General features: G+C 41.9%; 1 pseudogene; it reads left to right on the top strand.

Moving 5' to 3' along the window:
* Window positions 1-1,357: 1,357 nt before the first annotated feature.
* On the top strand, window positions 1,358-9,080 carry LOC140737436 (small ribosomal subunit protein eS10-like; annotated as a pseudogene).
* Window positions 9,081-16,561: the final 7,481 nt, after the last annotated feature.

Here is a 16,561-nt window from a genome sequence, read left to right as displayed (position 1 = left end):
ATGCTGGCATGCCCTCATTGTGATCACCATTATGTACTGGATCCAGCACAGATCATCCAATATGTTAGCACGCAGGAATTTAAAGCTGCTAAACCTGGAACATGCATGCCTTCTCCTCCCCTATGTAGGAGGTGGTGCTAACTTGTATTCCTTTTTAACGATCTGATTAGACCGCACATGACTGATCTCCTGAAGACAAGTGTCCTTGATCCCTTCACGTTTGCGGAGAGATCATGCTCTGACTGTGTGACGCTCATACTGAGAGTGCAAAAAGGCTGACTGCAGCTGGGATCACTCATTGTTTTTGTTGACAGATTAGCAGGCTCTGTAGTAGAGCTCTCTACTGGTAGAGCACTGTAATTCATAATCAGATGTGGGCAATGCAAACCTCTTCCATCTAAGTGGCGGAGTATCAAAGTGACTGGCTCTTGATTCTACAATGATTAGAACCACTGCAAGGAGTAGTCAACGCAAAAACCGTCAAGAGGCCATATTGCATTCCCTTCACCTAAAGCACATTCAATGGTCACAAGAGTTGAAGATGTTGATAGATAGATAGATAGATAGATAGATAGATAGATACTTTATTCATCCCCATGGGGAAATTCAACATTTTTTCCAATGTCCCATACACTTATTGTAGCAAAACTAATTACATACAATACTTAAAATACATACATAAAATAAAATACTTAAAATAAAATACATTGAATGGTAACTTAAGCTCAGTCCTAACCCCGGCACTTTAACATATCTTACCCCCAGCGGTTGAATTGTAAAGCCGAATGGCATTGGGGAGTAATGACCTCTTCATCCTGTCTGAGGAGCATTGCATCGATAGTAACCTGTCGCTGAAACTGCTTCTCTGTCTCTGGATGGTGCAATGTAGAGGATGTTCAGGGTTTTCCATGATTGACCGTAGTCTACTCAGCGCCCTTCGCTCTGCTACCGATGTCATACTCTCCAGTTCTGTGCCCACGACAGAGCCCGCCTTCCTTACCAACTTATTAAGACGTGAGGCGTCTCTCTTCTTAATGCTGCCTCCCCAACACGCCACCACAAAGAAGAGGGCGCTCTCCACAACTGACCTATAGAACATCTTCAGCATCTCACTACAGACATTGAATGACGCCAACCTTCTAAGGAAGTACAGTCGACTCTGTGCCTTCCTGCACAAGGCATCTGTGTTGGCAGTCCAGTCTAGCTTCTCGTCTAACTGCACTCCCAGATACTTGTAGGTCTTAACCTGCTCCACACATTCTCCATTAATGATCACTGGCTCCATATGAGGCCTAGATCTCCTAAAGTCCACCACCATCTCCTTGGTCTTGGTGATATTGAGACGCAGGTAATTTGATGCCCCAGAGAAAACCGTATTGCTATCTATGAGCTCCTCTTCAAAAGAGGATATAATGTAACAAAAAAAGTTGTGCAAATCGGAATCGGAATCAGAATCAGGTTTATTATCACCGGCATGTGTTGTGAAATTTGTTAATTTAGCAGCAGCAGTACAATGCAATACATATTATAGAAGAAAAAAATAATAATAAATAAATAAAGTATATGTATGTTGAATAGATTAAAAATCGTGCAAAAATACAGAAATAATATATTTAAAAAGTGAGGTAGGGTTCAAGGGTTCAATGTCTATTTACAAACCAGATGGCAGAGGGGAAGAAACTGTTCCTGAATCACTGAGTGTGTCCCTTTAGGCTTCTACACCTCCCACCTGATGGTAACAGTGAGAAAAGGGCATGCCCTGGGTGCTGGAGGTCCTTAATAATGGAAGCTGCCTTCCTTAGACACTGCTCCTTGAAGATGTCCTGGGTATTTTGTAGACTAGTACCCAAGATGGAGCCAACTAAATTTACAACCCTCTGCAGCTTCTTTCGGTCCTGTGCAGTAGACCCTCCATACCAGACGGTGATGCAGCCTATTAGAATGCTCTCCACGGCACATCAATGTCAAAACGTTTTGAGTTGGCAGAAAAAAATTATCCCTAATCTGCATGTTATAAAGGTCATGAAGTCATTGAAATCTCGTGGTTATGTAAAGAAGTAGTCTGCTTGGAGATGCTTCTACTGGTTCTTGACCTACGAGCACATCCAGTACCTATGTGACTACCTTCAGCTTCCTCCAGAAATCTTTCCTGCTACATTATGACACAAGACCCATTCTGAAACTACAAGGACAGAGCCTAACGATCCAACTGATCATGATTAAAGATTTGGATTAGACAAGAAGGCTGAAGCTGGGGCTGGTACAGACACAGAATTCCAGTTTAGATGTGGATTTGGCCATGGATGTGGACAACATCAGCAATGCGTACAACTTGCTCTATAAAATAAAAGTCAATTGAAATGCAAAAAGAAAGTGGAGAGAGTGACTTTAGCAGTTATGCATCTGGCAAAGCGCTTCCAATATGTTACGTGGGCCTGCTACCTCTGTCTTCACATGCCCCCTCTTTCAGCTATTATATAATCTCAAAACCTGGACCCTGTAATGTTAATAACTGTACAGTTCACATTTTAAACACTACTAATCACAGCCTGTGTAAAGCCAGCTTCAGCCAATTCCTGAAGCAATGGAAGAGACCCAGAATTAGAGTAGTGGTGTACTTCAGACCTAAGAACATGTGGGACCTTCTTGCAGCTAGAATTGCAACCTCTCCCTCCTCCCTCCTATTCACTTCTGCCCACGGGAAAGGCTGTCACTTACTAGTCCACCATTTGTTGGCCCTCCCAGCTTGCATGGTTTGCCGAGCCAAAGGAGCAGACAGTTCAGAGTCAAGTCCGTCACTGTGGGGCTAGGTGTGAGCCAGAGCTGGTAGATTTATTTCACTGAAGAATGTTGGTGAGTCAGAAAAGGTTTTCACAACAAACTGCCGGTTCTACAGCACTATGTCAAATGAAGTGAACCACACAAAGATTCCCATTTGTTTAGGCAGAATGAGTAACTAACCAAAAGTCAAACTAGATCTTTAGTGCTTAGATTGTCACTGAATAAACATGCAACACTTCTCACTCAGAGGGTGGTGCAAGTGTTGAAGAAGCTGCTAGAGGAATTGCTAGATATGAGTTCAAAAGTACCATTTAAGAAAAGTTTAGATAAGCATATGGATGAGAGGAATTTGGAGGAATATGGTACAGGTGCAGATAGATTGGACTAGATTGATCAAGTCAGCCTGGAGAAGGGACAAAAGGCCTGTTTCTGTGCTGTAGTACTCTCTAACTATATATGTGCACTTAGTTTGACTGTTCATGCCAGTACCTTGATAGTCATCCTCTCTACCAGGTGTAATCTAAGATCGAAGCTTCCCAATTGTGGTCATGGTAGTATCTGAACCTACTTTCACAATGGGCAGTAGTTCTTGGAATGCTTCAGGCAATGTCTGTTTATGATAATATATTTTAGCTCACAAGGTGCAGGTCAGGTGTGCTTGCGTGAAGTTCAAATATATACACTGTATACACCCCTCATTAGCTGAATGCCAGCATTTCTGACCTTGTGGTTAAGAGACAGCATTCCATCATCTGGGTGTTAACCTGTTCTGCCGTCACACTGCAGAGATAGACAGGATTTGCTGATGATGCAAAATTCAGCACAGCTGCACCAGCTTTCAATCAGCTTAACTGTACTGCAGCAGTTGTGGAAATGGAACTTTCAGCTTGTGTTTATTGCCTCAGAATAAACTTTATTCACACTGAAATCATATTCACAGGAACAAACAAAGTGGAAAGCTCTTTACATCTTTCATGCCATTTGATCCATGCATTCAATGATGTTCCCTGTGAAGGATCTTGGTCATCCAGGTCTTTGTATATGAAGCAGTAGTAAATCAAGGCAACTGGACTTGCTGTGTTGTCTTGAAGACATTTCGCCACTTATCTGAGAGGCTTCTTCAGTTCTGATCCATGGTGGGTAGTTTTCTGGCTTATAAACTCCGTGAGCTGTTTAAAGGTATAGCAATCACATGAGGGTCGTTAAGAGTCGTAGGGGGTAATGAGAAGACGTCGAGAACAATAGACTGGCCTTTTTAGACTGTGCAGTACTTATCAAAGAAAATGCACATCTAGACATTGAAGTTTATAGGAAATCAACCCAGACAGATCAGTACCTACGGTTTGACTAATCTCTCATTACAACAGAAATTGGAGATTATCAGAACACTACATCCCTGTGCTGAGAATGTGTCCACGAGCATTATAGCTAAAGACAAGGAGCACAAGTATCTGAGAGAAGCCTTGAAAGCTTGTCGCTACCCTGACTGGGCTTTCATCAAGACAGCAACAAAAACCAGCAGGGACATCAGCCCAACAGACAGAGGTAAGGAGCAAAGCAGATGGAAAAACATAGTCATGCCATATGTAGCTGGAGTTTCAGAGAAACTCAGAAGGATTTTCAACAAACACCAAATCCCTAGGTTTTCCAAACCTACCAACACACTCAGACAGAAACTCATCCACCCCAAGGATCCTACACTCAAACAAAAACAGAGCAATATTGTATATGCTATCCCGTGTAATAAGAACTACACAGATCTGTACATCAGCGAGACAAAATAATCGCTTCACAAACGGATGGCCCAATATAGGAGGGTCAACACCTCAGGTCAAGACTCAGCTGTAAATCTACACCTAAAAGACAAGGGACACTCCTTTGATGATAGCAATGTGCGCATTTTGAACAGGCAGGACAGGTAGCTTGAAAGAGGGGTGAAAGGGGCCATCCTTGTCACAATGGAAAACCCATCGCTGAACAGAGGGGGTTGGGTACGACACCACCTGTCAGCTACTTACATCTCTACCCTGGTGTCTCCACAACAGTTCATACCTCCATTCATGGAAATATAAGACTAATGACCCTCTCATTACCTCTACAACTCTTAATGACTCTCATGTGATTGCAGTACCTTTAAACAGCTCACGGAGTTTATAAGCCAGAAAACTACCCACCATGGATCAGAACTGAAGAAGCCTCTCGGATGAGTGGCAAAATGTCTTCTAGACACCACAGCAAGTCCAAATGTCTTGATTTACTACTGCTTGATATTCAGGAGAGTTAGCACTTTTTTTAAACAAAGTTAAGCCGGGCCATCTTTTTGGATTCTGGTCTGAGTGGAATCTGGAGGCAGGTATAGAAGTAACATATAGGAAGCATTTGAAAAAAGGGTCATTGAGTCATAGAAAAGTACAGCACAGAAACAGGCCCTTCTTCCCATCTAATCCATGCCAAACCATTTAAACTGCCTGACCAATTGACCTGCATCAGAACCACAGCCCTCCATATCCCTGCCATCCAGGTACCTATCCGAACTGCTCTTAAACATTGAAGGGCCATAGAGGGGCAGAGTTTGGAGGGATATGAGCTGAAGACAGGAATTGGGACTAGTTGGGTGGTTTCACGGTCCGATGGGACTTGTTGGCCTGAAGGTCCTGCATCGAGGCTGGATTGCTCTATGACTCTCAAAGCAGAGAGGGTAAGCAGACTTGAGTGGTGCTGGGGTAATCTACGCTGGCGAACTAATACAAGGTCCAATGGCCCTTCAATGATTGACTTACACGACAGGCTTTTTCCACAGCATTAATTTCCCTGGGCTGTTGACCCATCCGGCCAGTTTTCACAGTGTCACCAGCTGTTCGCCTGCTGAAGACATTGTTGGAGGGATATCTCTCCTCATCCTCTATTCACAAAAACCTATTTGTTCATGAAGTTAATGGTGGATGTTCTGCAGTTCCAACGTTGACTTGCTAAACTCCATGACACAATAATCAACTGTGTTGTTGTCACCCAGACAGAATTCACCTGTTGTAAATGGAACTTGGAATATCTTTGGTCTTTGTAGCTTAGGTAGTCATTGACTCAACTGACCAGCCATGAGGGAGTAAGTAATTCTCACAATCTTCATTGATTGTAGTAAGTCCAGTCATCGTGTAAACCAAGGCTTTTTTCTCATGGTGGATGGAACTAGTGCACAGTCTATGGATGACAATAGTCTTTAGGTCAACTACCAATGCTGAGCCTGGTTCCTCGGTCCCTCGCTTGTGACAAACACCAGCAGCTTGCAAGCATGAAGTGAATAAAAAATCCAGACTCTCAGCTCCCTTGTCATCATGCACCTTTTTGATGTTTGAATTGTTAACCAGCAGCACCAAACAGAACATTCTGGAAATATTATCTTGTCGGATATACCCAATGCAGGGATTGGTTTCACCCACTGAACTGTTTGAAAACCAGAGCCAATTCCATAAGATTACTAAATATATTGCAAAAAAATGTCCATCATTTCTGTCTGTAATTCATTTCCATTGCACCACAGGAGTTCCTGTTTGAAATAAAACCTTTATAACCAGCAACTTTATAGCTAACATTAATGAATGTAGCAATCTATTATCTTTGGCTGATATAAGTAATTGCCTGTTTTAAATATTAATGTTTTGAGTGCAAGTGGCTATAAGTACTGTAGGACAGAGATGAGGAGCAATTTCTTTAGTCAGGTGGTGATGAATCTGTGGAATTCATTGTCACAGACAGCTGTAGAGGCCAAGTCATTGGTTATATTTAAAGCAGAGGTTGACAGTTCCTTGGTTAGTAAGGGGAGAAGAGGCTGGCTGTGGTGATAGGGGATTCATTAGTTAGGGGAATGACAGGAGATTCTGTGGGCGAGAACAAGATTCCTGGATGGTATGTTGCCTCCTGTGTGCTAGGATCCGCGATATCTTGGATTGAGTCCTCAGTATTCTTAACTGGGAGAGTGAACAGCCTAAAGTCATGATCCATGTAGGTACCAGAGGACTGGAAAACTGCAAATGTCACTCCACTAAGAAAGGAAATTATAGACCAGTTAGATTGACCTCAGTGGCTGGGAAGATGTTAGAGTCAATTGCTAAGGATGAGGTCAGAGAGTTCTTGGTGACACAGGACAGGAGAGGACAAAGTCAGCATGGTTTCCTTAAGACAAAATGTTTCCTAATGAACCTGTTGGAATTCTTTGAGGGGATTACAAGTAGGATAGATAGAGGGGATGCAGTGGATGTTGTATATTTGGGCTTTCAGAAGACCTTTAACAAGGTGCCACACATGAGGCTGCTTACCAAGAGCCTATGGTATTACAGGAAAGTTACTAGCATGGTTAGAGTTTTGGGTGATTGGTATAAGGCAGTGAGTGGGAATAAAAGCATCCTTTTCTGGGTGTCTGCCAGTGACTTAATGTGTTCCACAGGGGTCAGTGTTGGGACCACTTCTTTTTATTCTGTATATCAATGATTTAGATAATAGAATTGATGGCTTTGTTGCCAAATTTTCAGATGATACAAAGATTGGAGGAGTTGAGGAAACAGGAAGGTTGCAGAAGGATTTTGACAGATTGGGAGAGTGGGCAAGAAAATGGCAAATGAAACACAATGTTGGAAAGTTCATGGTCATGCAGTTTGGTAGAAGAAATAAATGTGCAGACTACTTTCTAAATAGGGAGAATATCTAAAAAACTGTGGTGCAAAAGGACTTGGGAGTCCTTGTGCAGAACGTCCGAAAGGTTAACTTGCAGGTTGCGTCAGTGATGAGGAAGGCAAATGCAATGTTGGCATTCATTTCAAGACGTCTAGAATATAAGAGCAAGGATGTGATGCTGAGGCTTTATAAGGTACTGATGAGGCCTCACCTTGAGTATTGTGAACAGTTCTGGCCTTCTTATCAAAGCAAGTATGTGCTGGAGAGGGTTCAGAGGAAGTTCACGATAACGATTCCGGGAATGAAAGATGAGAAAAGGTGGATGTGGTGAGGATGTTTCCTCTGGCGGGGGTATTTAGAACTAGAGGGCACAACCTCAAAATGGAGGAACAACCTTTTCAAACAAAAGTTAGGAGGAATTTTTTTAGATTTGGTGAGAGGGGAGGTGTGTGGGGTTGAATGGGATCTGGGATCAGCCATGATGAAATGTTGGAGCAGTCTCAATGGGTCAAATGGACTAGTCCTGCTCTTATGTCTTATGGTCTTGTGGTTTTAATCAACTCCTTGGTCTTGCGAGCACTGAGTGAAAAGTTTTTATTGTGGCACCACTCAGCAAGGTGTGTGTGTGTGTGTGTGTGTGTGTGTGTGTGGCAACATTTACCACTAACTTTGATTTGGCCAACAACAGAGTGCCATCAGCTAACTTAAATATCACAGTGGAGCTGTGCTTAACCTCACATTCAAAAGTAGAAAGTGAGTAGGATAGGGGGCTATGCACACTAATCACACAGCCTTGTGGTGCACCAGTGCTGATGGAGATTGTGGAGGAGATGTTGTTGCCAATCAAAACTGACTGGGGTCTGCAAGTGAGGAAATCACAGGATCCACTTGCACAAGGAGGTCTTGAAGCCAAAGTCTTAAAGCTTATTGACTAGTTTCGAGGGGATGATAGCATTGAATGCTGAGTTGTAGTCAATGAAGAACAGCTTCACTGTACAGATGTTCCAGGGATGAGTGAAAAACCAATGAAATGGCACCTGCTGTTGACCTGTTGTGACAGTAGGCAAACTGAAGTTGAATCAAGTTGCTTCTCAAGCAGGAGTTGATATATTTCACCATATTTCCTAAAGCACGTCATCACAGCGGATGTAAGTGTTACTGGATGACAGTCATTGCGGCAGGTTACCAACTTCATCTTAGGCACTGGTATAATTGAAGCCTGCTTAAAGCAGGTGGGAACCTCAGGCTGCTGAAGCAACAGATTGAAGATACTGGTGAACTCTCTGGACTCCAGCCAGTTGATCAGCACAGGTCATTAGCACACGTCCCGGTATTCTTTCAGGGCTGGATGCTTTCTGTGGGCTCACTCTCCAGAAGGCTGCTCTCACATCATCCTTAGAGCCTGAAATTACAAGGTCATCAGGGGTTCCGGAAGTTCATGAAGTTTCCTCTATGTTTTGAAGGTTAAAGCGAGCATTAAAAGCATTGAGCTCATCTGGGAATGATGCCTTGTTGTCACCCATGTGGCTTGTTTTCACTTTGTAGCAGGTGACAGCATTCAAGCCCTGCCACAGCTGTCAAGCAACCTTCAGTGCTTCCAGTTTAGTCCAGAAGTGCTTCTTTGCACATGAGGTCTTCGAACCTGGATGAGTATGCTGCAGTTGTTACTGACTTCATTAAAACCTGTGTGGATGAGGGTGCCTACAAACACTTGCTGTAGTTCCCAAACTGAAAGCAATGGATGAACCAGCAGGTACGTCACCAGCTGAAGGCTAGAACTGTGGCATTCAAGTCTGTGCAAGAAAACCAGGTATGACTTGTGGAGGGCTACTTCAAGGGTGAAGGGACAATTCCAAATGAGGCTGGAGGCGACATCGGATGCACAACAACTTTGGCAGGGTTTGCAAGACATTACTTCCCACAAAGCGAAACTCAATGGCATTAAAGGTAGCGATGCTTCACCACCAGATGGGCTCAATGCTGTCCATGCCCGCTTTGAAAGGTAGAATATAACTACAGCTGTGAAGATCCCTGCTGCACCCAGTGACCCTGTGATCTCCATCTCAGAGGCCAATGTTAGACTGTCTTTAAAGAGAGTGAACCCTCACAAGGCAGCAGGCCATTATAGCTGGTAAGGCTCTGAAAACATGTGCCAACCAATTGGCGGGAGTATTCAAGGCCATTTTCAAACTCTCACTGCTACAAGCGGAAGTTCCCACACTTCAAAAACTCAACAATTATACCAGCGCTTAAGAAGAGTAGTGTGAGCTGCCTTAATGATTATCGCCCAGTAGCATGCACATCTACAGTAATGAAATGCTTTTAGAGGTTGGCCATGACTAGACTGAATTCCTGCCTCAGCAATGACCTGGACCCATTGCAATTTGTCTTTCACCGCAATAGGTCTATGGCAGACATAATCTCAATAGCTCTTCAGAGGGCCTTAGATCACCTAGACAAAACACACACCTATTTCTGGATGCTGTTTATTGACTATATCTCAGTGGTTAACACCATCATTCCCATAATCCTGATTGAGAAGTTACAGAACCTGGGCCTCCGTACCTCTGTCTGCAATTGGACCCTTGACTTCCTAACTGGAAGACCATGATCTGTGCAGATTGGTAAGAATATCTCCTCCTCGCTATCAATCAACACTAGCACACTTTGGGGGTGTGCTTAGCCCACTGCTCTACACTCTGTACACCCACGACTGTGTGGATAGGTAGATAGATAGATAGATAGATAGATACTTTATTCATCCCCATGGGGAAATTCAACTTTTTTTCCAATGTCCCATACACTTGTTGTAGCAAAACTAATAACATACAATACTTAACTCAGTGAAAAATATGATATGCATCTAAATCACTATCTCAAAAAGCGTTAAAAATAGCTTTTAAAAAGTTCTTAAGTCCTGACAGTTGAATTGTAAAGCCTAATGGCATTGGGGAGTATTGACCTCTTCATCCTGTCTGAGGAGCATTGCATCGATAGTAACCTGTCGCTGAAACTGCTTCTCTGTCTCTGGATGGTGCTATGTAGAGGATGTTCAGAGTTTTCCATAATTGACCGTAGCCTACTCAGCGCCCTTCGCTCAGCTACCGATGTTAAACTCTCCAGTACTTTGCCCACGACAGAGCCCGCCTTCCTTACCAGCTTATTAAGACGTGAGGCGTCCCTCTTCTTAATGCTTCCTCCCCAACACGCCACCACAAAGAAGAGGGTGCTCTCCACAACTGACCTATAGAACATCTTCAGCATCTCACTACAGACATTGAATGACGCCAACCTTCTAAGGTATAGCTCAAATATCATCTACAAGTTTGCTGATGATACAACCATTGTAGGTAGAATCTCAGATGGAGATGAGAGGGTGTGCAGGAGCGAGACATACCAGCGAGTTGAGTGGTGTCACAGCAACAACCTTGTGCTTAATGTCAATAAGGCCAAAGAGCTGATTGTGGACTTCAGGAAGGGTAGGACGAGGGAACATGAACCAATCCTCATAGAGGGATCAAAACTGAAGAGAGTGAGCAATTTTGAGTTCCAGGGTGTCAAGATCTCAAAGGATCTAACCTGGTCCTGACGAAGTGATGCAGCCATAAAGAAGGCAAGACAGTGACTATACTTCATTAAGTTTGTCAACTGCAACACTCAAAAACTTCTATAGCTGTACTATGGAAAGCTGTCTGACAGGCTGCATCACTGTATGGTATGGGGAGGTGTGGTGATGTGGCTACTGCACAGGGCCAAAAGGAGCTACAGAAAGTTATGAAATTAGTCAGTTCCATCTTGGGTACTAGCCTACGTAGTACCTGAGACATCTTCAAGAAGCAGTGCCTCAGAAAGGAGGTGTCCATTATTAAGGACACCCATTATCCAGGACATGCCCTCTTCTCATTGCTACCATCAGGAAGGAGGTACAGAAGCCTCCAGAAGCCAGGAAGGAGGCACATTCTCATCTATTCAACAACAGCTTTTTCCCCATACCATTGAATTCCTATATATATACACATACACACACACACATATATATCATATGGATCTTATGGTTCATCCAGGCCTGTGAAATTCCTGAAATAATAACTTAAAAAGAAATAATTAAAAGTAACATGCCTTCCACTTAGTCTCTGAAACCCCAGAATTCCACTGAAATCATTGTGGTCTTCGACAGCAAACTGATCAAACCATTCAAAAGAAACAACCAGATTTGGCCCTACAAATCTAATGTGTAACCATCTCTCTATATAAATCTGTTCTTTAACTAGTAATGAATATTACATATTTTAAAAAGCAATCTAAAAAGATGAATATCTGAACCTCAAGCTCATTTTTGAATAGCTGGCTACTGGCAAACTCAAACCATGAGGCCTTTTGAAGTGTATAGTAATCCAGGAACCATGGCAACCAAATTGGAAAAAAACATACTAAGTGTTTTTTTTTATGGACAATCAATTTTCAAAGCTAGGCTTTTTTTTACCCCTCTATTAAAATATCTTCACCTTCGTCTTCTGCTTGGATCAATCCAGGATATTCACTTACACACGGCGTATAATGGAAATGGTACTTTATACCACAATTTATACAGCCTGTAGAATGATAAGTGAAAATAGACTCTGATGCACTTTAGCAGTATATTCTGCACTGTCTATCCATTACCTGTGCCTAGTGCTCATTGTCAGGAAGTTATTCCAAGTAAAAGACTTGGGATTTTTTATTTGGTTACAAATCAGATTAAGTTGCTTTCCTTCTTCTTAAAATAAAATGATACAGATTTGATTAATTGGCTTTTATGTATAGTTGAAGATCATTTAGAATGGCTGAGCTAACCTAAATAACTCTTCCAATAAACTAGAGAGTTCAATCATTTGGCCTTTGTACAGAAGATAAAGGTCATTTGGCATGGCAATGTTATATTGTTGTTTGCTTCAAATAATTCAGAAAAATCTAGAGGGAGCAGTTTAATACCGGGCACAAAATCCATTTCCAATCAGACCTTTTATTTCATTTTTATTTTTCTGTCCATTAACTCGTCGTGTTGTGAGAAGTTCTTCCCGCTCCTTTCAGATAATCGGAATCCAGGCAGGACACTTAGCAGCAGTAGAGATTCGTTGAATGTCGCAAAGCCATTTTGAGGCTGGTGATTACTAAACTGCTTAAGCCAAGTCTCACATTCCCATTATAGCCAGAACCCATCCACTCTAGTCAACTCCCTGAATCTGCGGCAAAAATTGAGAAGCCGACCTTATCAAAGCTTAATAGAATTCTGATTGAGTTCCAGCTGTAGAATGTGTCTGCAGCAGTTATGATTTTCCCCAGTGACTCGCCTACTCTATTCAGTTAGTGATTGCATCAGACGGGTCAAAATAGTCTTGTTTTCAGATCTCATCTTTGCTGAGGGAAGAGAAACCTTTGTTGTGTTCAGTTTCACGGTTCTCAGTGCCCAAGGACTATTGGTCAAAGTCCTATTTTGATTCTTATCATTACCTAGAAACCTTGAGTTCACTCAAATCGCCCACAGTAAAGCTTCAAGTGTCCATATATGGAAGATAAAACAATTGCAGGCTACTGCTTTTCCAAGAGAAGTCAACAAATTCAGGAAACAATGGGGGGGGGGGGAGAGCTGCTGAAACAAAGGAGCAAAATACCTCATGCCCCTAACATCATCACTAATAAAGGGCCTCAGCCCGAAACTTTGTCTTATTATTCTTTTCCATAGATGGTGCCTGACTTGCTGAGTTTCTCCAGCATTTTGAGTGCATTATTCTGGATTTCCAGCATCTGCAGAATCTCTTATGTTTAGCATTATCACTACTTGGTCTGCTAATAGCTTGAGAGAGGTATTACGAAAGGGTATTCTGGAGTCAGGTCTGATCTTACTTTGTATCTGTTCTTCCTTTGGGAATTCTTTACTCATACGTGGATTGGGGAAGACTGACCAGATTTCATGTAAGTATCAAAAAGATGCTCCTACAACCATTACAAACCCAAACTTCAAAAACAGCCAATAGCTGAATGAGTTCCAGGACAGTATCACTCTGTCATAAATTATTTCATAAATAATCCTTAAATGGACCAGTGGAGGTCCCCTCTTTTTTTTTTAAAAAAGACAAAAATTTTATATTATTATTTTCTGTGTTGTCAAAAGGATCAAGAGAGCTGCTTCTCCTCCATGAGAAAAGTGTGACTAGCCAGGGCATAATTGCACCATACTCAATGACAATATGTTACATATTGCGCTGAACATTTAATTAAACAGTTTTATTGAGTCATGTTAGTAATGGCACATGCTGTGCAATTTGCTGTGTGGGATCGATGAGCCAAGCCCGCCAAGGTGAAAGATATATGCGCACTCGAAAGCCCACACCCAAAAGAGAGAGCCCTCCATGCATAGAAGGGCCAAGTGAAATCAAATGGCTGTGTGCGCACTCGCCACATTCCCACAATCAACCTGATATGGTACACAATGAGCTTCCATCCACTACCAGTTCCATGCCCCAACTCCCCGCAAGCAACCCTCACACCATCAAATTGCCAACTGCCTCAGACATTCCTGTGAGCAGACAGAAATTAACCATGGCCCGACTGAAGCCTTGAATTCATCTTGATTATGATAATAAGTCCTCAGAATGAACTCAATTCAGTTCTCAATCATTTTCCATTCTGAACAGCTGCTGTAGCTTGCCGCCGGAACCAGTCTGGGACCTCCCAATTTTCATGTGGTTTTGATTGTATTACATACCTAGAAAATTGAACAGATAATGTGTGTCCTTGTCAGCATGGTATAATATAGGACTGTGCCTTGGCTTGAAGTGCAATCACTGCAGACCAGCTAAGTTGGGAGATCCTATTAAACATTGCCTGGTGAAGTTAGCTGTGAATTTCTACAGGTCAATTTGATCAACTGTGATCCCAATTTTATTTAGTTTGTTGCTTCATTGTAAAACAGGTAATAATTACAAGTAAGCATTGGCCCTTTGGCTTTGCAATTTCCAAGGGAAATGTTTCAGAGTAATGTTGACCCATGTAGAATATTTAATCAAATACAATTCAGCTGGTTTCTCATGCCATTGTTCAAAGCAAGTCAAGTGATAAAGCTGTTCAATAAACTCATTCTCTCATTTTAGATAATGCACCACCATACGTTCGTTTTTAATGACAATGATTTCTGTCAATCAGAGATTTGTGGCTATCTGTAACATAATTAATTCACAACTTTGAGCCTTGAAAATGAAAGGACCAAATGGTTTCCATTATTAGAGAAGGGGTGTTGGAAGTTTGAAGCTGCCTATTTTCTGTGGGAGCCACATGGACGCTCAAGTATTTACGAATGACATGCTGAGAGTGTTATCTCTCCCTTCACTCCTCTAATACAGCATTCAATTGCCCCTACTCCTTCACCATTTCCTAGTCCATACATGTGGTGCAGATGTCGCCCTAGGATCTCCAGTGCAAGAATTTTGCAGATTCACGTCGATGTCATCAAAGGCTTACTGCTATGCTGAGAGCTGGATCAATGACAGAGCTCTGTACGAGCAACAAGGTTAGTGAAATTACTGGAGTCAAAAATCATCCTAAACTTTAGAAAACAGTAATAGTTAACCAACACTTAACATTCTTTATGATCTGAGTCTTGGTGATCTCAGTAAGGTATGTTTGGTGACCAAACATCAATGGATTGTAATCAGTAGAAGGAATGACAGTTTCAGTGAACCCTATCTGGTGAAAATAGAAACCCGGTAATATAAAGTGAAGAATAGGTACATCTTTAGCTCTAGGTTATTTATAAACATAAAGGGACATTCAGGTATGTGGAGGAATCTGGGATAACTGAGAAAAAGCTTAAGCATGACAGACTTCATTTGTCAATTGCAATCTCTGATACCAATGGAACAAGTGATGCTTACTTTAAAAGTCTATCACAGTTAATAGCACAATATTCTCTCCCTATTATACAAAAAAATCCATTACAAGGATTATAAATGCATTAGAAGTTGAACTCTAATCAATATGTTGATACTGGAGGCGTTTGTTTCAATTAGTTTTATCGAGTAATCAGATGATTTGAAATGAATGCTGGGAAGCAGAGTTGATGTAAAACCAGCAGTATTCCAATTGCATTTACTGAAGCCTTTCTGAAGTCTAGAATTAATGGGGATACTATCTATGCTATTAGGATGGCCTTATTAAGGTTGGCCATGGAAGCCTGTGGCAATAAATTTATCAACAGAGAATAATGTTCATTAGGCCAAAAGAGATTTCCTGAAGCATCCTAAAGGTGCTAGTCAATATTACCCAAGGGTTACTACTTGTTAGAGCAAAAACAGAATCATGAACTGTAAATCATTGCAGAAACCATTCTTCTCTAAGATCTGCGAATGATGATGTTTATATTTCATTACTCTGTGTCTTCCCATCCTCTGAATACTCCATTCTGATTGTTTGGGTTGGCACAGTAGCACAGCAGTTAGTGCAATCGCTTTACGGTGCCTGTTATGGGCGTGCCAGGTTGGCACCAGAAACATGGTGACGCCTGCCGGCTACCCAAAATATCACAGAACAGGAAAAAAAAGAATCACACAACACATTTCACCATCTTTCAATGTTTTGATGTACAAATAGAGATGATCTTTATTTTCTACCACTTTCGCCTTCCAGAAAAAAATGGGTTTGTCAGCTCCTCGAGCTTGTGTGGTTGCATTAGCATAGACAGTAATTCGCATGCAACGATACTACTGCAAAGTTCAACAGCAAGTGACAATTGCTAGGCAAACTCATCTATCCATATTCAGAGGAATATGGAGTGGGTGTAGTCAAAGAAAGAAAGAGCCAGACCAATTTAAGCAAATTTGACAAAGTTCTTTACTTTCTGCTGCAAGTTTGGAGTTTATTTCACTTGGGATTGGAAGAATGAACACAATGCAGAAAGAAATTGTTTCCAGCGGAGCTGTCAATTGTTTTCTGTGGAGAATGATGTGAACTCTGCATCTGTCAATTCAGGCTGAAGCCCATTCAATATCCTTCACCATTTTTATCTTTGTTCTGCTACACTTTGTTAAATGGGGGCATCTTGTTTTCTTCCTCTGTTGATTCATTCCTCAAACGGATA

The sequence above is a fragment of the Hemitrygon akajei genome, chromosome 12 (assembly GCF_048418815.1).
Source record: "Hemitrygon akajei chromosome 12, sHemAka1.3, whole genome shotgun sequence".
NCBI lineage: Eukaryota > Metazoa > Chordata > Chondrichthyes > Myliobatiformes > Dasyatidae > Hemitrygon > Hemitrygon akajei.
This window is presented reverse-complemented; position numbering and strand designations above follow the sequence as displayed.